Source organism: Pezoporus wallicus, unplaced genomic scaffold (genome assembly GCF_028554395.1).
Source record: "Pezoporus wallicus isolate ANWC-B61680 ecotype Strahan unplaced genomic scaffold, APGP_CSIRO_Pwel_v1 scaffold_6362, whole genome shotgun sequence".
Classification (NCBI taxonomy): domain Eukaryota; kingdom Metazoa; phylum Chordata; class Aves; order Psittaciformes; family Psittacidae; genus Pezoporus; species Pezoporus wallicus.
Window position 1 is genome coordinate 4,418,333 of NW_026637663.1, and position 25,458 is coordinate 4,443,790.

The 25,458-nt window shown below is 41.7% G+C and overlaps 1 long non-coding RNA gene across 1 annotated transcript; it reads left to right on the forward strand.

Moving 5' to 3' along the window:
- Nucleotides 1-3,969: 3,969 nt before the first annotated feature.
- LOC130597940 (uncharacterized) lies at nucleotides 3,970-24,151 on the forward strand. The gene is made up of 3 exons (XR_008971891.1): nucleotides 3,970-4,105; nucleotides 23,612-23,684; nucleotides 24,036-24,151. It is a non-coding gene; the product is annotated as an uncharacterized LOC130597940 (long non-coding RNA).
- The last annotated feature ends 1,307 nt before the right edge of the window (nucleotides 24,152-25,458 follow it).

Below are 25,458 nucleotides of genomic sequence, written 5' to 3' on the forward strand. Positions count from 1 at the left end.
AAGCTTGCATAAGACCAATGAGATGAGATGGAGGCCTGGCTTTGCCTTGCCTGCAATGCCAGCAGGACACTGAAATGTTGCTAACTTGGTGGCAGTTCTGCAAACCAAGCTTTTCAGAAGCAAGTCTGTTGAAGTTTTACAGAAAAGCACCTTAATTTTCAGGTGCCACAGCACTAGCAGGCAAGGTGGTGACATGCTGGAATATGCTCTGTGTGTGTATTTTTTTCTGTGTGTGTGTGTGTGCTGGTGGGCTAGCACCAGCGTGAAGCAAATGTCTTTTGAAAGACTTGGTGCCGGAGGGGACATGCACAGCATCCCAAGGCAGCCCCAGCGAGACATCTGACTGATTAGATATTGAGGTCAGGCGCTGAGATACCAAGGTTGTGCCACGTCCTGCTTTCCTCATCCAGCTGGGCCCTGATAAAATAGCAGCTGGTAAGACCACCAATCAGATAAGGTGGCAATTTTCGACAGCCTCAAATTATTGTTGCAGCAAGGGAGGTCCAGATAAGATCAATCAGACTCCGGAACAATTTGGCCATTCCTGGTTTTTCTTTCCCCCTCCTTTTTCTTTTTTCCCTTTCTTCTTTTTGAAGACACAGCCTGTCTTGTGAATGTGAACACAGGAAGCACTTATGCAGTCCCTCACCATTCTCAGAACAAAACGTGAGGGTTGATTTATGGCCTGGATTAGTGGGAAACAGTAATTCTTTGCTCTTTATGATGTTTTGTCGGAAGGTGCAGTACCCTCCAGTCAGAGCAGCAGGAGTGCAATGAGGTTTTTGCAAAAGGGGGGAGAGAAGGGGGGATGTGTGAGTACAGCAGCACCTCTAACACAAGAGTTAATAAGACACCAGCACATTAATCATGTGACAGGTATTGAGTCTAACAGAGCAAGGCAATAGTTTTTAAAAACAGCCAGTAAAGTTACTACCCGGTGGAAAAAGGCTGACTGAATGCCACAGCTTTTATGCCACTATTTGCAATTAAAGTTGGGTTTGTTGTTTTTTTTTTTCTTTCTTGGTTTTCTTTTTTTTTTTTTTCCTGTTTGGAAGTTTTGAAATGCCTTTTTGCAGCTGTTAAAAAATCAGAGACAAATCACACAGGGCTGTAACAGAGGGCTGCATAGTTCCTTTCCTCTTGACCCACTGTGCCCTAGGCTGTACCTCAGGCATTCACACTCTCCTGCACAGTGACCCCAAATGCTAGACACAGTTGAATGACCACTGAGAGTCACAGTACAGAAGAGAGACACCAGTGCTTTGATACAGCTGGGGTATATTCCTGATCAAGAGACTTGATTCTCAGTTGCAGCCTAGAAATGTGGCTCCCCTCTTTCATGCAACTCTCCAGGCAGCTTTATTGTACCAGACCATGTACGCCTCAGCCTCTTTTATCACCACCCTCCTGATTAGAATTGGCAAAGTCAAAGGGGAGGAAGAGCTGGGGTAATCTGATGCACCACTAAAGATGAGTCCCATACGTCCTTGGTGTCCTTTATTTAAAGGAACTCCAGTCGCTTTAATCTCGTGGTTATTGACGTTAAAGTGCAACTTACTTTTCATTGATAAAAACCTGTTCATTATTAGAAACACTACAAAACACAGGAAAAGAACATGACTAAATGAATTATTCCCATGATTTTGTCGGCTCCCTGCACGTGCACATCCCCTGCATTTGAGCCGTTGTCAAACACTGCTTGCCATGACAAATAGGGAGCACTGGAAAGACCAAAGCAGAGTAGTGTTATATGACTAGGTAAAGTTTTGTCTTGCTTCCCATATGACAAATAAAGATTTCCAGGACCTGTCTGTTGGCCACTACTGTGTGATGAAAGAGGCCCTTAAAGTGGAATGCAGATGTCACCATTGAAAAATAATAAGAATTGCCTTCCCAGAGGACGTCAAAAGTCCATCTTGCTCATTAATCAGTCCTTAACAGTGATCAAAGACTGATGTTTCCAGGGAAGGTAAAAAAATAATTGTAATAAACAGAGAGAAAACACACCTTGCTCTGATCTGGTGCTATGGAAAAAATATGTCATCTTAACTCTGGGCTAATCATCAGCAAATGCCAAGCAACAAAAGGTGAACAGCATAATTATGTGGCTCTGCTGCTGAGCATCATAAAATGGAGTTTCATAGTTATTGCTAGCAGTGACTACAGTAAGTACAGCTTCCAGGGGGTGGCTACATGTGCAAGATGTAGCACATAAATTTTGGGGTAGATAATATAGGTAAGACAGCTGATTTGCCTGAGAATCACCAGTTACAGGAGGGGCTGTGGTCTGGTCCTAGGAGCTTCCTTTATTCCAGTGGGTATAATGACTGGTGCAACTCAGTACAGCTTTTGAGCTGACGTATATGAGCATTGCTCCACTGGAGTAAAGGAAACCATAGTGATTCTCGGCAGCTAAAGACCTGAGAGACAGTTTTCAGATGTTCGTTAGTTTTGTTTTGCCTTTTAAAGGTTGCATATTACATTTGGAGTTGTGCTTGGTTTTACAGACTCAGGAAGACATTTGGCAGTAGCAGTGCTGAGTAATGGCTGCATGGATTTCATGATGCTAATCAGATTATTTTTTCCTTTGTTTTGCTTTTTAGATAATTTTTGTGCTAAAGAGTTGTGCTGAGACTAGGACTGTTGTGCCTAGGAAATCATTTCTCCACCAAGTTCTGATATATTTTTCTGAAAAATAATTCTAAATTTACTTTATGTTCTCCCAGCTGTTTCCTCTCTGCAATTTTTCTTCACCTTATAGCATCAGAATATACTGCAGGTTACAAGGTAACTGAAGGAGACGCTCAGCTAGTTTTAACTGAGTGGTGGTTTGAAATAACACTGCTGCAGATATATTTCCTCTGGTATCTAAGCCAGTTTAAAGCAGTTGGCTATCTCTACTTCACACTGCTGTCTAGGGTGTAAATCTATGCTTCCAACCCTTGGTCAATTGCAGAAAATACTGATAAACATTCTCACACTTTGATATTTGTTTCTCAGTGAAAAATCCTTCCCTAAGTAGACTATGGTGTAATTTCACTTGTAGCTGGCTTTATACAAATATAACTCATGCAGTGACGTTTGCCACCCACCCCTGTCTCCGCAGAGCTCTATGGCAAATCCAGGGACACTCCAGTTCATGAGTGGACTGATACTGCTGCTGCCAGCCTGCCCACCCATTCCTAGCCAAAGAAAAATCCTGGCCCATTGAACTTGCTGACAAAACTCCCATTGGTTATTTGTTGGACAAAATATGTGTTTCAGCAAGTACTCGGAGTGCACAAAGAGGGAGAAAGCCTGTTTTCTCTCCCAGAAACAACTGGACTTGGCATCCAGACTGTCACTTTGAGTGTTGGTGCTAAACAAATCCCTCCTCTCAGTCATCTTCTCACTCTTGCCTAACATAGCTCCTTTTTCACTGTGTTGTTCTGAGCATATGATACAATTACCAACATCAAGAAAGGTTTTGCTTCTTTTCTCCACACTTGGCACTTGGATTATGTTTGCTTTTGGGTGTTTTTTTCCCCAACACATACAGAAACACAGGGAAGCATGAAGTTGTCTTACAACTGCCAGAGCACAGATAACTTGTGAAGGGTTTAGGCTCACCTAACCCCTACCCAGACTCCATCTCACCTAGAAGCCCTATCTGCAGTCCAGCCCACTGACTTTCCAGGAGTCCTTTCCCTGCAAGTGCTTGGAAGCATTAGAAAATTTCCTGATTAGCCTGAATGTGTTCTGGTGGCTCTATTTTAGTTGCTTGGAAGCAGGTGCTCTGGTGCAACAGGCACTTTTCCCTGCGCCAGTGCTGGGGTGCAGTCAAAGCAGAGATGGGCAGGCAACTCACCTCCACCTCCTTCCCCAGGGTGTTTGTGAGGTGTCCTGAGGGACTGTGCTGTGACACCACACAGGAAGGCACATCGCCACTGCTTCAGGACTGATCCCAAGGGCAGCAAGCGCCCAGCAGCTCCTACTCCTTCAGTCTCTATGGCAAAGAAATGTTTGTGGTTTAAATCTCAGGAATATCTAGAGTCTTATATAGTCAGTGTAGACTGAAGGGGTGTTTGAGTTACATGGATAAATCACCCTCTGGAGACCCGCGAAGGTATCTACTTATTTGCACTTGCTAGAAAATGTAGGAATCATCTGGCATCAGAAACTTCATTTTTTCCAAGGCAGCACCTAACTATGACAGTCCAAGTAGATAGACTGGCTTCTACTTTTGGTTAGTAGAGGAACAAATGGTCTTGAAATCTTTTAGCAACAAAAGCCACTTTGTCTTTTGTCATTCTCAGTTCTTTGAAAACTGCCTCAAACTTTCTTTTCTTTTTGTAATTGCTATGCAAACATTTTTGATGTCTGTGCAAAAACATCTGGAAGCTTACAGTGGCATCTGGACATAAATATTAAAATATCAACAAAAACCTGATGTGAATTGGCCATGTGTCTAGCCATAAAAACCACAACTACGAAAACCTGCTCCAAGTCTCTGCCTGCGAAAAGTAGATGCCTTCTCACGTGTTTTTAGTGTGTTTATGAACTCACACTCAGAAAGGGAGCAGTTGGGTTTTGTTTCATTTTGACCACTCTTAATCAGACTAGAAATTCCCTGGCCTGATTGAATGGGTAGGAGCTCTCTGACAAGTTTTTGGTGTTCTTTGTGAAAGTTTTGATTCTGCTTGTGAAACATGTGCTTGGAAGGCTCCTCCTCCTGCCAGACATGGCCTGGATTCGAATTCTTACTATGGAATGCAGTGCCATGGGCAGAGCTATTTGAGAGTAATTGCCATGGGCAGTGGCCCTGTGTTATGAGAACAGCAGTTTTAGTGTACTCAGGTCTTGCTATAGCATTCCCACTAGGGAGATGTGCTGTGAGGAAAGAAACGTGACTCTAAGGTCTATCTCACAAAGGGCAGATGAAGGAAAACAGTAGCCCCTATCCAACTCTCACAATGTCAAAAAAACAAGCTAAAATGGTTATTTATGGAGTCTAGTCCCATGACTTTTGAGCCCCTGAGGTTGGCTGCATTGTGAGTCACTTGTTCAGAAGTGGCAAGGACATGAAGACAACTAAATCTCTTTGCCTTTTAATGAGTATCTGCAGTGTAGATAATCAAAGAGTTTAGAAGCTGGCTGGAGTCAAGCATGTAAATGGGTTTGATAACCCAGGTCTTATTACCTTGATTTTCTCCTGGTAAAAACAGAAATAATAGCTTTCCCCCTGCAGAAGTGAATACATGAATGATTGAGCAGTGCTAGCATATTAGAGATCCTTCATATTTTCCAAAGAGAACTGTAAAACAGTTCAGTGGATATGCATTAAATAAGCAGTGCTGGATCTTCTAAGAGCCATCATTTGCTCTCACCTCATCTTTTTCTCATTCTTGCTGTTTTCTTACTGGTCTCTTAGCTCTGTTTGCTCTGTCACGGCAGACTTCAGTTCTACATGGGCCATTTCCCGAGGTAAGCAGCTCCAGAGAGGAGCCTTCAGCATCGGAGTGAGGGCAAACACAGCGTGCAGGAGCCTCAGTTCTGAGAGCTGAGAGCCACCACGGGACCCTCGAGCAGCCCCCAGACCTTGCCCAGGAGCCGGCAGCTCCGCTGAGGCGAGCAGGGACTCACAGGGGGCGGTCTGGCACCGCCCTTAGCAGGGAAAACCCGCCCTAGGGAGGGCTGGAACAGCGCGGGCAGTTGGCCTCGACGATGATCAGGGGACTGGAGCCCCTCCTGTATGAAGACAGGCTGAGGACGCTGGGGCTGTTGAGCCTGGAGAAGAGAAGGTTGCGTGGAGACCTCATAGCAGCCTTCCAGTATCTGAAGGGGGCCTGCAAGGATGCTGGGGAGGGACTCTTCATTAGGGACTGTAGTGATAGGACAAGGGGTAATGGGTTCAAACGTAAACAGGGGAAGTTTAGATTGGATACAAGGAAGAAGTTCTTTACTGTAAGGGTGGTGAGGCACTGGAACGGGTTGCCCAGAGAAGCTGTGAATGCTCCATCCCTGGCAGTGTTCAAGGCCGTGTTGACAGAGCCTTGGGTGGCATGGTTTAGTGTGAGGTGTCCCTGCCCATGGCAGGGGGGTTGGACCTAGGTGATCTTAAGGTCCTTTCCAACCCTAACTATTCTATGATGATTCTATTCACCTCATTCTCAGGAGTGGTCTACTGCAAGTCATATATATCCCACCACCTGAGCTGGACTGCTTTTTGGAGCTGGAGTTGGTTTTATAAAGGTATTCCTGTTTCTTTATTTTGTGAAGGCATACATAGTGTTTCATGATGGAAACAGAAACACTGTAAATGGCCACTGCCCCCTTCAGTTGGTAACCCACTGGGATATTCTGGATAGGACCAACTGCAAGGTGAACAAATTGCTCTGAAAGACTCTCAAGAATGGAAACACACAGATGTTTGTATTTGATTTCTACCCTAATATTTGGCGAGGACTCTATAATTTAAATAAAAGGGCTCATTTTTCCCCAATTTAATCTCTTTTAAACAGTGTGGGAGTTATAAACATTATAATAATTTTACCACTTTCATATTTAAAAATATGCCCTCTAAGCATTTACATTCAAGATTTGTTTTTCTTCAGATGTGTAAATAACGCATAGCAATTTGCATCTCATGCATAAATCTTTCTCCTGTTGAATGCAAATTAAAAAATAATAATACTCCAGCCCCCAACCCCTTTCATTTGCCTTTTTGCCACCTCCTCATATTTATGGCAAGTTAGCTGGGTAATTCTTCCAAGGAAAATTTTTGGGATTTTATGTGTGTTTAAAAAATTATCTGGCTGAAGTTTTCTTCCGCTGAGTAACAAGAAGCCTAGAGCTGATTAATACTGTTTCCTTTCCCAGTCCTAATGAACATTATTTCAGGTTTTATGCATCCCAGATGAACCTATTTTAAATAGCGTGTGCGTATGCATGCATGAGTGTTGCTCTTTCTTGGGATTTATCCCAAATGAATTTAGCTTCTCTGTAACTTGTAGGACAATATCAACGCTGGCTTAATCAATTTCAATTTGCTGTTAAACCAGAAATGAAGCATTTATCAGGATGAGCCAGGAAGGGCTGAATGGACACTTCGTGTTGCTGAGTACTCTGCGTAAAATTTGCTCAAGGAAGTTGCTAGAGCTCCACATTTACAAGAAGCTCTTCTCTGGCTTGTACTTCACACTTTGTCTGGGTACTCCCTCAAAGCGTTTTTACTCTACAGGTTTCCGGCACTGGCAACTTCTGTGCCTACTGATCAGTATCATGGGTCTCAACCCACTAAAAATACCTTCTTTGGAAAGTCTTGCTGCCTTCATAAAAATGCAACCAAAATATCTCATTGAATCATCTTCCTCAGCTCAGACCGGCTATGCTATTTATGTCTGTAGAGTCACTTCTGTCTCCCCGGCTGCTTCACACCAAGAGCCAGAGCGAGCCCAGGCAGACATGCCAGGGTGCCAGCAGCAGCAGTGGGAGCTCTCTGGATGGGTGAGAGCCTTCTGCTCTTGTGATGAGCCCTGGCCCTGGGCTGGTGGTGATATGAGGTGTTGCAAACTCCCCAGCTCCTGGAGGCAAGTGTTGCTTTAGTGATCAGCTCTGAATGCAATGGCAAGTGGTGGGTGAGCATTTCTTCTGCTGCCACCTGATCACAGTGATGCTAATTTTAAAGCGGTGAGGAAAAGCAGGGAGGTGATAGCAGGATGGTCCCAGCTGTTCATCCTACATAGGCGAGCAGCACTTCTATCTGGGAAGGCAGGAGCTCCCATTTCACTGCACAGGCTGGAGGACTGGGGAGAGGAGAGGAAACTTCCCATAGATTCCTGTTTCGCTTCAGAGAAGTGTTTTCAAAGACTCATCCTCTCTTCTCCTCCTGCAGGTTATATTTAATTTTAAGCTCTCTTGGTTGCTGCATTGATAGCTCTTTACCATTTCCACAACAATTAATCAGAGCAAGGTTGATTATGCGTTTGTCTCTGATTGTATAAATCAGGATACTTCCATCTGAAATAAGGAGACCTTTTCTGCCTGAGCACTCTACTGCCCACCCCATCCCATTCCTCCAGCACAGCCAGGCAGCCAGGTATGGCTGGATTAATGTGGGGGCAGTTGCTGCTGCACTGAAATGATGTGAAGGAGGGATGAGGTGAAGGATGAGGCAAGCATTGTGACTTCGGTGGGAGAAGCTGTGAGATGGATGCAGCCACCATTTTAGGGAGCCTGTTACCTGTTTTTGTGCTGCGATATGAGGGGGGGATGTGAGTGGCTGAAGGGCTTTCTCCTGCCTGCCCTGCAGAACAGCCAGTCTCATTACTGTCAGCACTTCTTAAAAAGCTGCTTGAATATTGTATAGGGTAGTGCTCATGTAATATGAACTGAGAAGAAAGAGTAGTTTTGGTTAGAAGAAGCTATTCACGGTCAAGTGAGAGTCCCAAGGAGCTCCAGGTCCCAACTGCTGCTTCTAACAGCTCACGGGCTGCTTCTGTTCCCATTTCACAAGGAACAGCTAGCATGGGAATCTGGGAGAAAATCTTAAGGAGTTTGGGCCTTGCCATGGCCCTGTCTGGGTCACCCTGAGGCAACTAGGCTCTCAGTGACATCAGTGGTCTTTTTGGGAGAGTATGAGCACAGGAACAGCTGTGAGAATGAGTGACATTTTCTGTGTGTTTGGAGAGGATGATCAAAAGAACAAACTGTAATTGTAGGAGTCCCCAGCGTAGCCAAGCTATAAGTATTAGCTTTGCTGGCTCCTCAGTGTTTGCTCTCTTCCTTGATACTTCACAGCCCATGAATCTGTCTAGAAGATATCTACCATTTTAGAGTAAGGCATGCCTGCAAATCTCAAAGCACTTTAAAAATGCATATTTAAACTCAGCACTCAGGTGGGAGTGAATGCTTCACAAGTTTGTAGTGTGAGATGGGGAAGGGTTAATGTTATTTGCCCAAAGACTTAAGAGGCAAAGCTGAGCAGACAGCAAGGCTGAGGAGTTGCAGTTCTTAATATGCCACTCCAAGCACTTGTTTATAATCCCTTTTTTTAAGTTAGTAGCAAATGATAATCCATAGTATTGCCTCTTAGAAAAACAAGTGCAGTACTGCTCTCCAAAGGAACCCAGGTCAGAAATCTTCCTGTTAAACTAGCTAAACCAACAGAAAATATTTGTGAAGGACAGACACATTATGAATCTTTTTCTTTCACCTGCCTAAACACTGTGCTATATGTTTCTGTTCAGGTTTTAAACAGAACTGGTGAGTTGGAACTCCAGCTCAGCTTGCAGGGTGTAACATTTGGTTTTGCTGTATCTCTGCTTAGCAGATCACATCCTTAATATACTTTTACTTGTCAGGGAACAGCTCTGAGGGCAGAGAGGAAAGTAGCTAGAGAGAACACATTTCTTTTGCTCATATAGGAGAAGATGAGAGGTAACATGATCTTGACCTCTGAAAGTCAGGGACAGCTCTGATGGTAGGTGACTAGAGCCAGGGCTTCTGATGATCATATAACAACAACAGATGCTGGTGCTGGGCATGAATTAACTCTTTGGAAGGGTTGTGTTCTCCCAGATGACTCTCAATTGCATGGGGTCCTAACCCCTGTAAAGAGAGAATTAACTGGATAAGGGTATTTTGCATTGTTTGTAATTTTTTTTCTTTTTTTAAATAGGAAAAAAGCAAGATGATTCTTAGTAGGCTGACTTGCTAAATTTTTGGGTGGAGAAGCAACAACTCCTTGAGTGAATTACATCTTCAGATGATGTCACAAGGACCATCAGTTCAGGGTTTTATTGCTGTCTAAGTAATGTACTATCTGCTCTTTCCCAGGAATCTAGTTTTATACTGTCGACAAACAGCAGGGGAATGAAAAATGTCATCTGAAAGACATGGTAAACTCACACAAGTAAATGTGGTCATAAACTAGAAGCTAGCTTGTGCATTTACAGATGTTCGTTCTGATCCAGATGCAGCTACCTCACTTCAGAGGTCTCACAGACATAGTGCAGAGGCTGCTTTGCCATGTTATCTGGAGAATTGATGAAGTCGCATGATGCTGTTATTACCATCTCTTTTTTTTTTTTCCTCCCCACTAACACACTAAATAGACCCTCAATATTTTCCTTATATAAATTTATCATGTAGCAATTACTTCAGCTAAGCTCGGTGGAGGTATGTGATTGTAAATGGGAGGTGGCAATCAATGTAATTAGAAAAGGAAAAGATGTGCTTGCAAAACAACCTCTGCGTTACAATATTGCCCATGCTATAAACACCCTACCACGTGGTGCGTCCCTTCTCAGTTATGCAGGGTAAGTCCTGTGTTGATTCAGGCTTGAATTACACAGTAAATCTTGTTTGTGAATTTATAGACTGTCCCTTTGAAGGCAGAATTGTGCCAGCCTATTTATTTAAAGTCCTTTTTTCACTGCAGCAGTATGCTTTTGAGATATAATACCTTATGCACAAAATCCCTGAGTGACAGCAGCTGCACAAGCTCATGATACTTATAATACATTACATATTATCAATAAAATGTTGCAAGACATGTCATAGATCTTATTAATATAACTTTAAATTATGGGTACGAGTTTGACCTATCTGTTGATGGATTAGAAGCAAAGCCTGGATTGTTAAACAGAAGTAAAAGGCTCAGGGCATCATTAAACAAACTGTTTCAAGTAAAATGTCTGTACTTCACTGTAAAAAGTCAAAGCATACCTGAAAAGTTAGCTGACCCCAAGGCAACTTACCAAGTTTAAAGAAAACCAGAAATAGCTTTAAAGTCTTTTTTTTCCCCTTAAAATTACAATTGCCAGTGCCCTTATATTAATTATGATCTAGATTGCTCCCAGACACCTTGACTGCCCTAAAATAGTTTGCTCTGTGTCTCTTCCCATTGCCTAAAGCAAACCCAAGAATATAAGCTCTGAACTGCCAGAAGATCTAGGCAACCAAACCTTTGGCACCGGTGTCGTATAGATTGCCTGCCTGTTGTGTCCCGTTTCTGAGTTGAGATTCATTATGTCAAGACTAGAGAGTACAGTGACAAGGAGGATCCAAAGAGAGATTTAGAAGTGAATCCTCAGACATTCAGGAGTCTGTATTGGCAGATGCAGCTGCAGAACTTAGACCTTAGGTCAAAACAAATCTTTTACAGATTTTATGAGAAATTTCTAGGATGTTTGTGCAGTAGGTAGCTGGTGCATTTAGGTAGCTTGATGAGTTTTAATTAATGGAGTGGCTTTTGTTGTTTTATTTGTGGATCCCTTGCCACATCTGTGTGTTCTCTTTGTGTTGGCACTGTTCTCACTTTGGCAAATGGGAAAAAATTAAGGCAAGTCATTTAAGTGGCTTGCCTTAAATTACACAGAAGAACAAGGATAGGGCCAAGAACAGCTTATAGATGGCCTGTCTCCTTCCTTTCCACTTTATCCTGGAAATATTCCTTTTCTTCTGAGTGTCATTAGGAGTGGCCTTTTATAGGAGGATAAATAAAGCTTCCCTCCTCTCCCTCTCCCTCCCCTCCCCATTTTAACTGGTTTAAACATTGAATTTTATTTTTTAGGGGTAGTGGTGGTGCTTCCTTAGTCTAGTAGAGCTGAGAGGTAGAAGGCAAGAAGCCCAGAAATGACTGCCTTTTTGCATTATTTCTGTAATAGCATTTCTGGATTGAGTACAAAACCATGACTGAGAGAGACCTCTTCCATTGACTTGGGAGGGAATGGAGAGAGACATTTGAAAGAAATGTGTCCAGCTGGTGAGCAAGCTGGCATGCACCACTGACTCGTTAGTAATGTTTATTCTATTAGAGTGGACAGTCTTTTGCTGTTGACGAAAAAGCTAACTCAGTCCACTGCACATTAAATTAAGAGAACACACACATGCACCGTAATCACCCTGAGCACTGATCAGTAATAAGTACCTTTTGGGTAGGGGGTGGAAGAAGATAACCTAAATACTTTGAGGTTAATTATTATTCTCCTGTGCTCAGGAAAATCCTAGCATTTTAACAACCCTTCTGTGCCTGGTGTCCCTTGAGACCTGGAATTGGCAACAACGAAAGAGCATATATCTTTGAACAACAGTGCTATAAGTCATTCTGTGGCTTTGTTTTTGGTTCTGTTTGTTGTTTGTGTTTTGGATTGGTTTGGTTTTTTTAATCTCTCCCAAAGTGATGTAAAAAGCTTTCTTTGATGACTTACAAAAAGTTTTCACTCTTATAGTCTCGTAAGTATAAAGGCAAGCACAAATAGGAGCAGCTTTAGACCTGAACTGGACTTCCCTGACTCTTTCTGTCAACCTTCAAGTTCACTGTGCTGAAAACTAATAGCATTTAGTTGTCAAGAAGCCAGAATAATGACATTTTGTGCCATTATTCTAATGTGCTTTTCACTGTGCAATTTCTTTAATTATTTGCATGAGTAATATAATTATGCATTCATGCCAATACAATTCTGATAATTAATTTACATGATGGCAATTTCTTAATGATCTTGATGTCAAAGTTAATATCAACATCTGATAGTTGATCTGTTGGTGCTGACATAAATTTAACTTTTAATGTATTAATGCCAAAACTGACAGCAGCATCAAATTACATTGAAGAAAAATAAACGTCCACCTTTGGTGGAAAAGTCTTGATCTTTACCTGACGTTTATAGGTTCAAATAAAACAAAGGCCCTTAGGCATGATACATGTCAGATTTTTACTTTATCATGCTTTACTTATTTATTTACATCAGTAATATTATTGATGTCTAGTATTTAAGAGATGAAATTATATGATATCATATAAAATACGATGTTTTCTTGCCTTTAGCTTGGTGCATATATTCCATATATTAAAATGGAAAAAATGCATTAATTAACCTTTTATCTTTCTGGTTCTTTAAACATGAACTCTAAAATGCTCTGCAGTGGAGGAATTCAGGACTGGTGACTGAACCTTGTATCTTGGTTTGTGATTTCAGTTTGCACAATGAGGTAAATAATATCAGTGAAATAGACCTTATGTGGAGTCAAATATTAATATCAATAAAACAAGAAACAGAGCAATGAATAATAAGGCTTTAGATCAATATTTTTAGTGCATTTATTCTATATGGGAGTGATGCATGGATGAAGAGATAATTGCATGTGTAACTGTATATATGTACCTATCTTTTTATAGAGGCTCATGCAAATATTACAAGACAATTATCACAGAATAAAACCACATTCTTCAGTGTTTGTTCAGGTGCTCTGAAGATCTCTTTGGAGGTTTATAGGCATTTTTATTTACCAGTTAAATATTTTATTTATTGAAAAATGTAACTGTATATATGTACCTATCCTCATGCAAATATTATGCATTTTTATTTACCAGTTAAATATTTTATTACACCCTAGTATTGAAAAAATGTATGTGAAACAAATTATATCCATAGAATGGTGATGGTTGTTTTCTCTTTAGTTTTTTAATCAAAAGCAAAGCCTCGTTCCATGGCATAGTTGCTAACATAATACTTATTTCAACCCGCTTCAGCCAGTTAAATGAATAGATGAAATGTTAAAAAGCATTGCAAATAAAATTGATCCTGCCATGTATTTCAACCTTTTCCCCAATTGGCTTTTCATCAAAGATATCCACTGAGGGAGTGTACATTTCATTTTTTATAGTGAGGAGACAATTATACAGCCCAATTAGACCTTCCATTGCTGGACAATAAAGAGCTGCTAATGCAAACCCAGATCATTTGCCTCTAAAATGCACTTACTACCTTTCCTTCTTCAATGTCCACAAGCAGGCTGTCTGTCCCTACCTGCTGAAGAAGCAGCCTGCATGTCTGATTGCTTTTATCCTGTCTTATCCTCACTCTTAAAAACATGAGGACACATATATGCTTGAAACCAGCCCCTCAAAATTCAGACGTGTTGGGGTGATCTTTTGCCATGTGCATCCTGTGGAGAGGATCATTGTGCTACCCAGAGACAGCTTTTGTTGAACGATTTTATGAGTCCCTCTGGTGATGGTGAAGGTGCAAAGAGATGGTACAAGGAGACCAAGGTAAATGGGCTGCCTTTTAAATGGCTGCTTAATACAATTTACAATGAAAAGCCAACTTTGGCCCTAATGTACAGCTGTCTGAAGGCACGTAAAGTATGCAGCTGCATAGCAGACTTTGGACACAAGCACATCTTATCTGCTGGTGGCAGCACAGCTGCTGCTCCCCCTTTCCTGCACCACTTACTGCTCGCTGCTGCCGAGCCAGCACCTGAAATGCAGCACCTGGCAGCTGGTATGGAGAAGGACCCAATGGCAGGGGCTTAGGTCCTGAGGAGATGAGAAGGGGAAGGGATAGAAGAAGCTGCAGTCAAGGACAGGTGTGCGAACAGGAGGCACCTCTGGTGGGAAGAAATTGCCCCATGTAAGAGGCCTTCCAGTAATGAAAACAGATGATGTGAGCAAATCCAACTAGCTATGTGTGATACTTGCACCTTCAGAAATGCCCGTGCATGTGCCGTCTGTGGATGCACACCATCCATATGACCTTGGCCCCTTCCTCCTCCTTTGCTTTTGGAGAGCATGCTAGGAGGTAATGGTCTGGTGCTTAATTCCTCACACATACATCAGGGGAGTTGTACTTTGGAAGAAGCCTGTGGGTTGAGAGGGGCTTTGCTCAGAATTTTAAGCTGTCCTATGCAGTATACCATGAATGTAGCTGTGTAGCTGCACAGCTGCACACTCCTGTAAATGCAGTGCTCTGGTGGAGTGCAGGAGAAGACCGTGGATGAGAGGAGATAGCTGAGAGCCCTTGGACTCCAACTACCCTTTGTCACATATGTCGTAGCATATCCAGATGTTTAGACATAATCTGAGTCCACTGTAACCTTTTGTCTGAAAGGACCATTGGGCTGAAGCAGGTAATAGACATACAAGTGAGGACAGTGAGAGAGGAGGTTGGAAAACAATCTATGTATTTTTTTGTTATGCAGGTTTTATCAAATGCACTTCCTCCTCACACGTTTGTCTGTGGTGAAGATCTGGAGGTGCTTTACCAGAATAACTTCGTTTAGAGCCTGGTTTTGGGATAAAAGAGAAAAAAAAAGAAGTTTCTTTCTGTGTAGCAGTACCCTGTATTAATTAAAATTATTTTAATAATACATTTTAAAAATAATAGCATTTCACATTATAAGATTTTGAGAAAAGGGTGGAATACTAGTTGACTGGCCTTCTTCCTTGGTCTGCAGAAGGCATGGATTTTATCTGCTCAAGTTTCCTTTGGAAATATGTTAGTCAAGAACACATCCTGGGTTTAAAAGCAGCTGCTCAACAAGAAATAGCAGTGTAAATGTTATCTTTATTCCAGGTGAGTAGAAAATCTCTTAAAAGCATTTCTGAGGAATGTTAGCTTTGTGGGTTGATTTTTGGAAGGTGTAAGAAAAATGACTGATTGTGGTTTGCACACTGAGTGACTCTCCCCCACAACCCAAATGGCTTTCTTGTGTGTGGCATTTCAGAAACCCTTTTTTTTTTTTTTTTTTTTGCTTCCAAGCATGTGGAATGCCTGTGAAGAAAATATTGTTTTGGTGCAGGGCTTGTCATGAGTTGCACACAACATGCCTGAAATGAAGCGTAGGAGCTAGCATTACTAATGAAAATATGTTTAACATTGAAACTAAATGTCCCACAGAAAAGAAACACATTAATTTCTTTCCTCCCCAGAATGCATACTGGAGTTTACATTGCTTTAGATCTGTCCCAGAGAACTTAGCCTCTGAGTCAAAAACTGCTCCCTGTGCCTCACATAAACACCCACACCCAGGCATCTCATACTATCTTCCATTTATTCAGTCTGCCAATTATTTGTTACACCCAGTTATCGTGGACTATCTTAAATTAGCTCCCCAGTGACTCAAACATTTATTAACTGCTCAGGTGCCAGGAGTTCAGCATGTGATAAAAGCTCTGGACCCTAGGATGCTGCAATAGAGGTTGTTTAGGACACAAATAGTGGTCTTCCTGTGCTCTGAAGTGTGGCAGAGACAGCAGGCTACCACCAGGGCATGGGATGTCACAGCCACCCAGAGGTCTCTGGCTGCTTTGGCCGTGGGGCTGTTGGCAGAGACAGGCTTGGTACCTAGATGATCATAGATTTTTCTCCATGATTTTGGAGAATGAGTCCCACTGAAGACAGCAGATCCCTTGTCCATCTCCTCTTGGCCATGCTGGCCAGCTCTGCCTCCCAAAGCAGGGGGACTTGTCTCATCCCCTCCACCATGAAAATGTGGAATGCTACGCAGGAGGTGGGATGCACCTTATTAACAGTGAGTCATGAAGCCTGAGGGAGGTGGCCACGGTCCACTCACTACTCACTTTCTTTAATCAATTGCAGGCTCAGAGGTGTGACTATGGATATGATCTAACTGCTCTGGTTCCTAGCGCAGGCCTCAGGCACAGGCACTGATTTCTGCAAAGGCAGTAATTAGTCAGTAGGCAGCCTAACTACTAAGTACAGTGCTCATTTTTTCTCTCCTTGACGGCTGGTTATTAACACAAAAAAAAAACCCTTTCACTTTTAAAGTCTTTGTTCCCTCCATCTTCCACCACTACATTACCTTTGCATAAACCATGCTGAACTACATTACGTTGTGGCTGGGGTTATGGAACCTCTTTAAGATGACATTTGACAACTGATCCAGGAGTCTTTGACTGGATGAAGACTGGAAATGGTGTGTTTTGATGGAGGCAGTTCCCATTGCATGCACTGCTGCACACTGAGCTGGGAAAAAGTTTTGCAGAACCTCCACATCATGTTACGTGGCAGCTTTCTAACAACAGGAAAATTATTTCCTCTGGTACTTGTTGTTGAACGGGGATTGATTATGCTGAGTCCTGTAACTGTTTGGATGTCTTAAGCCTGCAGACTGCAAAGAGCTTTCACTGTAACTGAACAGTCACTAATGTCCATTTATTCCACTGTCTTTGTCACACAAAGCTTTCAGTCACACAGTTTACTGACTAATTGTACCGAGCAATGTGGTTTTAATACGATGTCTATTTACAGTCTGTAATACTGGAATACATAAAACCTTAAAAAATATGCTATATTTGACTCCTAAATCATATGATTTTACAAGGGGTTGTGTATATTTTTGCATCCACTTTATACTTACACACATACAGTATTTCCAATTGTTTGCATATGTTAGAATCTCTTGCATTTAAATAGCTCATTATGCAAATATTTACAAAATACATCGATATTTATTTTTACTGTACCCTCTATTCCATCACTGAGCTGAGATTTAACATCTAAACATTGTCTGTAGTCGCACGTGCAGTAATGAATTATGAGTAATTATGTACTACGTACAATTATACAACAAAAATTACAGATTCAAAAAATATTAAAGCGTCAAAACCAAGCACTCTAATTTATGGGGCATCAGAGATAAGGTGCAATCCTAGTTCAACCCCCAACTATGCATATGTGCCTTGTAACATGGCTTTTACTAACCACACTCTGGTTGTCCCCCCGCTGCCTTCAACTGCTATGGGTGCGTGATCATGCTGCAGGCCAAGGCTTCAAGCTCTGTCCAAGCCTTGGGATCAGACCAAGGCCAAATTTGCAGTGTTTCCCAGGCAAGAACTTTCCCTGGATTTGGTCACCTAAGCAACTGACCTGGCTCAGCGAGCATGTTTTGATTTTCCCACCCCAACAGCAAGAGCTTGCAGCAAGAGAATGCCCTGCACTAATTCACTTCTCAGTCTAGATCCATACACAGAGCAGGACTAATTTTGCATTTGAGACATTTGAAAGAGCACTGTGTTCTTGTATAATCAAAGACAGAGAGCTTGAAGTACATTTTGTTGAAAGGTTTTTTTGACCGGAATATCTTCCACCAGGAAATGCTGCTTTGTCAGAATTGAAATGTTTTGTAGGAACACTTTGTTGGTGCTGATATTTTTGAGAAAAAAAGATATGAGCCATTCAAAATCTGAAGAAAACATTTCTCCCTGCCGGTTGTTTCACTGTATACCTCATTTCTTTTCTTTTGTTTCAGAGCATACATTATTTATATTTACTATTCAAGGGTTAAATATTATCAAATCACCTGCACAATGATGTTGAAATGTTTCCATCCTGTTAATTAAGACATTGAATAATTTGATTATTGGAAGACTTCAATAGGTTTGGTTTTTAACAGGTATGTTTTTTAATGGCCTTTGTGCATGCACAATGCTTTCCTATATTTAAAAAAAGCAAGAAAATCACAGAAACTTAATTTCATCAGAATTTATAACTAGTGTGAGGATGGCACCCCATCTAAGAAAACATAAAAAGAGTCAGTTCAAGGGGATAAAGTTTTCACAAATTATAAGCAGACAAATTGAATCTGCGGATTAAGTTGAGTGATCTCAATAATAGATGGCATACTTTGTTCCATCTATTACATTGCAAACAATTTGTCCCTGGAAGTTATACTGAAGACAGTAACTGTATTTTTTTAATAATACAATTTATAGAGAATTTGTAACACAAGGAGAGAATATTTGAAGCCAGGTTTTTTTTAGTGTTAACTGAATCAGTGGTGAATATAAAATACACAACTGTCTACAGGCAAAAATTATTCCCTAAGCTAATTCATAGCCATATGCATCCTGCCTTTTAATAACAATATGCATCTTGCTTTTTAATAGAAAGCAGACTAAAGAGAAGTGTTTTTAAAGTGCAGGCAGGTTGGACTACATTCATAAGATTTGGATAAAGATTTCTCAGGATGCTAAAATGAATTTGATCCCAAATTTTATTTCCAGTTCACAAAACACAACTTCCTGGGGTGTATATGTTAGTTGACTTGTAGCTCAGCACATTCTGGCTTTGGAAAAAGATAAAGCAAAACAGTAACGAAGAAGACTCTTACATAAACAAGCTTCAGGAAATATTAAGAATTGCATTTGGGAAGGCATCAAGCCAAGCATTTCTACATCCTCAGCTTGCTTTGCTCTAAACTGAAGACTCTCATTCTGTTTCCTGATCCTCTCTCCCATGACTGGGTTAGATCTCCCATCACACAAGCTCTGTTTCAGGTAGGAAGCAGAATGCCTTTAAAAAAGAAAAAGGAAAGTAAAATAACAGACACACCTGTGCATTTAAAATGTGACTTCCACTCACCCCCTGCCATATTGCTACAGAAATATTGTGTTTATTTATATATAAATAAATACATTTTTTTATCACTGCAACTTGTAAATAGGAAATGAAGTCACAATCCTCAAAATTATAATGGCAGGCACACAAAGACACAGTTACTGGCACGGAATTCAATTAACAGATAGCAATCACCCTTGGGTGACTGTGTGAGGTGGAAATATACAGGCATGCTAATAACTAATATCTTAAAGCCAAGGCGTTTATCAGCCAGCAGCCAGACATGGGCATAAGTGTGGGCAGGCAGCAGTGCTCTGGGATATTTAATAAAACCTGCTCTCTTCATTTGAGGATTTGTGTTTAATCATTTGGTAGCATTTTAGAAACATCCAGGCTGGGAAGCTTCTTAAATGGAACTGCTTAGGTCAGAAAATGTAGAGAGTTATTTACTGATACTAAAACAGCTAAAGGAACAGAGTGGATTCTAGGTAATATTAACAAAATTCTTTGTTGCCATCTTTTTGACCTTTTGAGTTTCTGGGGTATGCCTGCTATGTGAATCACAGCCTTATCTGGGGAAACATGCAGAAGGTGTTCATTAGAACTGCAAAAGCAAATGATTGAACTGCTGTTTAAAATAAAATTTTTAACTCTTTTTTTGCTTGGTTGAAAGCCTAAAGCTAAAATAGTTTTCTTCTAGGCTGCTTGAACTTTAATTTGCATTGCATTTTGGTCTTTCAAAGCCTTCAGGCAGGCCAAGGTTTGTCATCCTCTGAAAGATGTTCAATTTAAACTTCCTCATCAGGGCTCTCTTTGTGCCACAGCAGCCAGGTGAATTCGCAGGGCTGTTTTGCATGGTTAAATACCACTGCTTGGAGGAAAGGCAAACTCAGAAGACAAGTCATGGGTTTCTTTAAAGGAAGGCAGTTCGATTTAGTAAGATGCTTGTTAAGAGCTTTATGCAGAAGAAATGTGAGGCATGGTATTAGTACATTCTTGGGTAACTCTCTAGGATTAAAGCTTTCATCAAATGAAAGCAGTTTGGAGCAAGGCAAATGGAGGTCAGCCAGCCTAGTCCTGGGACATACAGGAAGCAGCATATGTCAGCCATTACCAAGACAGGACGGAAGCTTTTGGCTATGAAGCCCATGGTGTTGCCAATAGATGCTCTCACTGCTTTTGGTTTTGCCTCTGTTCTGAGTAAGCAGTCATGCCTTTTGTGCTTGCCAGCTCTGCCCCTAAAACTGGGCTGGTGGCAGCAGGAGGTATCCAGTGCTTCAGAGCACCCTTCTGAGCATGCTGCACATTGTCCCTCTCATTGGTGTGGCTGTCTGCTTTGCTTTGGATCAAACATTTCTGATGTCCACGTGGGCTGTGGTGCTCACCAACAGCTACATAGCAGCTAAAGCAATGGGGTGATTGTCCAGCTCTCAGAGTCTTACTAATTTTGGTTTGCTAAGGGAATCAGCAAAGGCAAAGGTGGGCTGAAGCAAACGCTAAAGACGGACTGTGGACATGCTACAGGGAACCTCTAGCAGGTACTCTCAGTACCTGTTTCTTTACCCTGGGGTATTCATGTGATCTACAAATCAGTGGCCAAAGCCCCCTCTCCCAGCGATTTGCCACACTGCTGGCATTCAGCCCAGCCTGGGCTGTGCTCAGGAAGCTGTAAAGTGGCTCTGAATAGCTGCTGTGAAGCCGTCCCTGCATTACTCCTGTCACAAAGAGTTTTCAGTGCCCGCCTTGCTAATGGATGACTTTCTCTTATACAAAGTGCCGAACAATGTGGTGATACATTCAGGTTTTATTAGTGTGAGTTTAGCATGGCCACATTATTCATAATGGAAACAGCACAAGAGAACTGCATTGTTCAGCCCAAACCATAAATCCTGTAAACCACGCAGTGCTGTCGGATGGTGTGTTTTCACCACTTATTTTGCAGGAAAGCTATTTGTATTCCCTCTGTATGTAAACCCAAGCTGTCTTAATATTGCAAGCCCAAACTGTGTTGGTGGAGGTAATAACAACAAAAAATTACAACCAGTACATTTTAGGAAACTCAGTCATAACTCTGTGATACCAAGGCTCAGTACCTGCTGTCATGTGAGAGGGGAGCGATGCTGTGGTAGGGTGGCATGGGGCTGAGCCCCTGTGTGCTGCTGGAGTGGGGGGCTCAGCCTGTACCCACCTGAGAGCTATGGCAGTGGAGCCTTGTGGTTACTTGAGGTCTGAACATTGATCTCCTTTGCTGTGAAGTGTGAATGTGTGGGTCTCCATGTATATGGGACAAGGAGGTACTTTGTGCTTCTGCTTGCTTGGTTTCCGTTTACATAGAGCAGCTGCAATAACGGGACATGTGAAGTATGCTCAGTGGAGATACATCAGTGGGCAGAGCACAGGTAAGTTGGTCAAAAATTCAAAACAATTGTAATTTACTGTAAGGAGGACATATCACCTGCCTGACATAAATCAGGCTTTGCAGGTGAGGGAAGCAGTTCAAACTGTATGTCGATTTGCTGCCATGCTTTCCTATGGAGACTGTCACCCAAGAAGCCATCCTGAGTTCACAGTGAGAGCAAGCAGCTGCTCAGGAGGACCTGGGCTGAAGCAACTGCTTTCCTTCACCTAGGCATCAGGTGACTGCTAGAGAGATGAAGCTGACTTTTGTGTGCTTCTGCACCAACCTAGTGACCCAGAAGTGAAGGGCTACACAAGCTATTACCAGTCTTTTCATCTACCACCTCTTGCCAGACTCCTGTCCCTGCTCCAGCATCTTCTGCAGTGCCTGGAAGCCAGGCAGTGGCTGCCCCCACACCACCCACAGCCAGAGCACTCTTTCTGTGGTACCACACAGCACCCAGTAAAGGAAATGTTCATTAAGAGCTGTGAACACTCTAGACGGTGTTACTACCTGACCCAATGGCTCAGGGGAATTACAGAGTGGACTTTTGCTACTTCTGCAGGAAACACTGCCTGAGCTTGTGGAGAACCTCCTGTTCTCTCCTGCATCTGACCCTTTTGGGTGCAACCATTACAACAATTAACCCTGAGCTGAGAGAGGATCCTCTGATTTTCCAAGCCTTACATGTGAAGCATGTAAGCCTCTGCACTCCTCCACGTACTTTGTTCACTGTTGGTATTAACACTGGAAATGCTGACAGCAGCTACTAAAGGTTCAGTGTGTTTGTAGAAAACCAAAGGCATGATGCTCCCTTCTCCCTCTCCTCTCAGTGTTTCAGGGAGAAAATGCCCCCTGGATAGATGCAGAGTATAAGTTAACATTTCTCTCAGAACATGTGCACTTATGCAAAAGGCTGAAAGGATACCTTTTACTATCCTAGTACAGTGCTGCTCCTCTTCATTCACTGCTTGGAAGAGCGTCTGAGGCTTCGGCAGCATTGGTTATTATGCAGGGCATGTGTTTTAAAACGTTAAGTACCTTGATTGTCTCTCTCATAGCTAGTGCTGTCAGCAGTTTGCACAGAGCTTTTATGTGTCTTTTTCCTCCCTGAGATACCTGTGTTCAGTTCAGAACTGATTCTGCTTCTGAAGCAATTCATTAAACATCTTCAGTGCTCCACTTCTGTGAAGAGGTCAATTTGTTTTTTCTGCCTAGAGATGCAAAACTCTGAGCTTCAGTTGTAAATGCAAGTACTAGATGCATTTCTCGCTGTTTTACTTGTGCTTCCCTCCAGTCTATCCTCTCTAGTGATCCCTTCCTTTAACATAGGCATTTATTATTCATGAAATGTGGAGACTGATGCTACTGTATCAGTCGAGGGCAGGTGCAGTTGGGTAGCCTGGCATGCACACACTGCTCCATTCACCCTCTTCTAGAGGAGACATTTTTTAAAGGAGAGAAAGTAGCTGTTTCTTTCTCCTGTGTTCCTTTGTCCTCCTCACAAGTTACTAGCATGGTGGTGGGCTGGTACGTGCTCATGGGATAAGGTTCCTGGAGCACCACTGGCCTGAAGGTGATTCCTAATGCAGTTCATGCACAGGCTGCTGGATTCATGCACAGGTTGGGAGTCTCTGGCTTTTGGTCCTCTCTGAGGTGGCTTCTCTGGTAGTTAAAAATGGGACTCTGGGAACGCATCCTGTCCCCAAAAGCAATTTGGTAAGGTTTTTTCCTGCTGTACTGCTTGAAAAGTGGATTCATCCATAAGTCTTCAGGTAGTTGTTACCTATATATCTCCAACCTCCCAGGTCCAAATGCCCCTCTGTCCAATACGATAGTTGTTTTGGGGCATTGTTACATTATTTTTGTTTGGGGTTGTTTGTTTTAATCCAGTTATTTCTAATATGTAAAATGATATGGTTCATATCTGCACATACCAGTTATAATAGGCTTATTATTAAAACACAGGTTTTGGGACGAAGATAGACCAAAAGTTAACCTTGCCTTGACCTTGTGAGGTTCCTAGGTAAACAGGATTTTTTACTTTCTTCCATAATTCTTACCATTCACTTTTATTTTACTGTTGCAGCTAGGAATATGGCTCAGGGTGTTTGGCTAGACCACCAGCTCTGGAGGGAACAGGTTTGCTGACATAAAAATTGGTAGGTCTTCTTAAAGTTATCCTTAGGTCTTTGGTAAATATTTAGTGCCTAGGTCTGGAACAGCAGATTAGGAAGTAAATGGAACCATTTATACTGGAATATCAGACATATTATTTAAACTGTTATCCAAAGACAAGTATGGGCATATGGGATTATTTTCTCTTAACAGTGATTTCTTTGGTTATATTCTTACTGTACTTCTTGCAGTAGTTACAGCTTTTTTTTTTTTTTTTTCAAGGTTTTTATGTAATGTAAGTGATTAAATATGATTTTCTGGGCTGTATTTTGCATACGATATGGTTTCTGTTTGGAAAACTGGTTTCTTTTTTCTTTTTTTCCACTTTTTTAAAGGCAAAGTCAGACTGGTTATTTAAGAAGCAAAACTGATTGCAAAAAGTAGCTAGAGAGCATAAATCAGTGGGGTCTTCAGGAGCAACAGACAGAGCTAGCAGCTTGTGAAAACTTTGCAATTATATTCCCCTCAATATAATAGTATTTTCTTTCTTTCTTTTATCGTAGGAAGGATCTTCAGAAATCACTAAAAATGCCCAATTCTCAAGGATGCTGATCAACTCATTATTCTTTGTTTTGATTCACATGAAATATTTTCAGCCTGTGGTTCATTTCCAAAAAACAAAACCAAAAAACTTGAACAGTAAGTGGTGCCTCACATCTCCTGTTGGAAAAGATTTCAAAAGCTCGTAAAATGTCTCCAGCTCATACAATATATCACGTCATATTAATTTATGGTAGTCAATGAACAGTAGGAAATGGTGGAGGAGAGAGATGGAGAGCCTGCAATATTCGGCTTTATTCAGAACCGTATATCAGAGGGCTTTTTTTTTTCCTTTACACACAACTCAGGCACAGCATCTCCTCTTCCTTGCTTCAGGAAAAAAAGAGAAAGAAAGAAAAAATCCTCATATTTGTATTATATTATGTTCTCTAAGTCACAAATTCCCTCTGCCAACTATCTGTGGGTGTGCAGCCCTTCCTCGGGAACATGCTGTATCTTCTGAGTTCCTGTGTTTGCGATATCACAGTGCTTTTGCTCTGCAAAGCCATGAATGGGGCCATTATGAGGGGCAGCTAGATAATTAAGATTCTGAGAGGGGTAGGCTGCTAAAAGCGTGTTTAGTGAGGAAATTACAAGGCCAATAAAAAAAAATGTCTTTGCAAGTTCCGATTGTATTCTTTGCTTCTGTGGGTCTAATTTTTCAAGGTCTGGCTGGATCATGTTGAGGTTTTCTTTCATCCCTTTTTTTTCTTTCCACAACAGGAGCTGAGGCTAGAATCTAAGTCCAAGTTAATGAAGCTGCCTCAAAGTTGAGGAGGGAGAGAATAAACCACAGCTCTGAGGCACAGACCACTGGAGATTCCTCTTTCAAACCCTGCCTCTGCCGCTCACTGGAGTTATTTGATTTGGGAACAAGATAAGAATTCACAATATCTGATTTGTAGAAATAACCCGGAGGAAGGAGAAGCAGTCAAAAATACTAATTTCAGATATAATTTTTGTCTCTCAGTTTCCTAATACTCTTTTTCAGCATTAATAGCATTAACCAAATATAAAGCTCAGACTTGGAGGAAGTTGTGCACCGAGAGTAACAAATGCATCTCCAAATAGCCCACAGTTCAGCACTTCTTATTCTGTCAATACTCTGTGACCAGGGAAGGTTTGGAGCATAATTCTCTCCTACTTATTCATTTTCTCACTTTCTTTTTATTTTTTTCTTCCCCGATAAGAAATACACCTGGCAATTCATTGCTGATT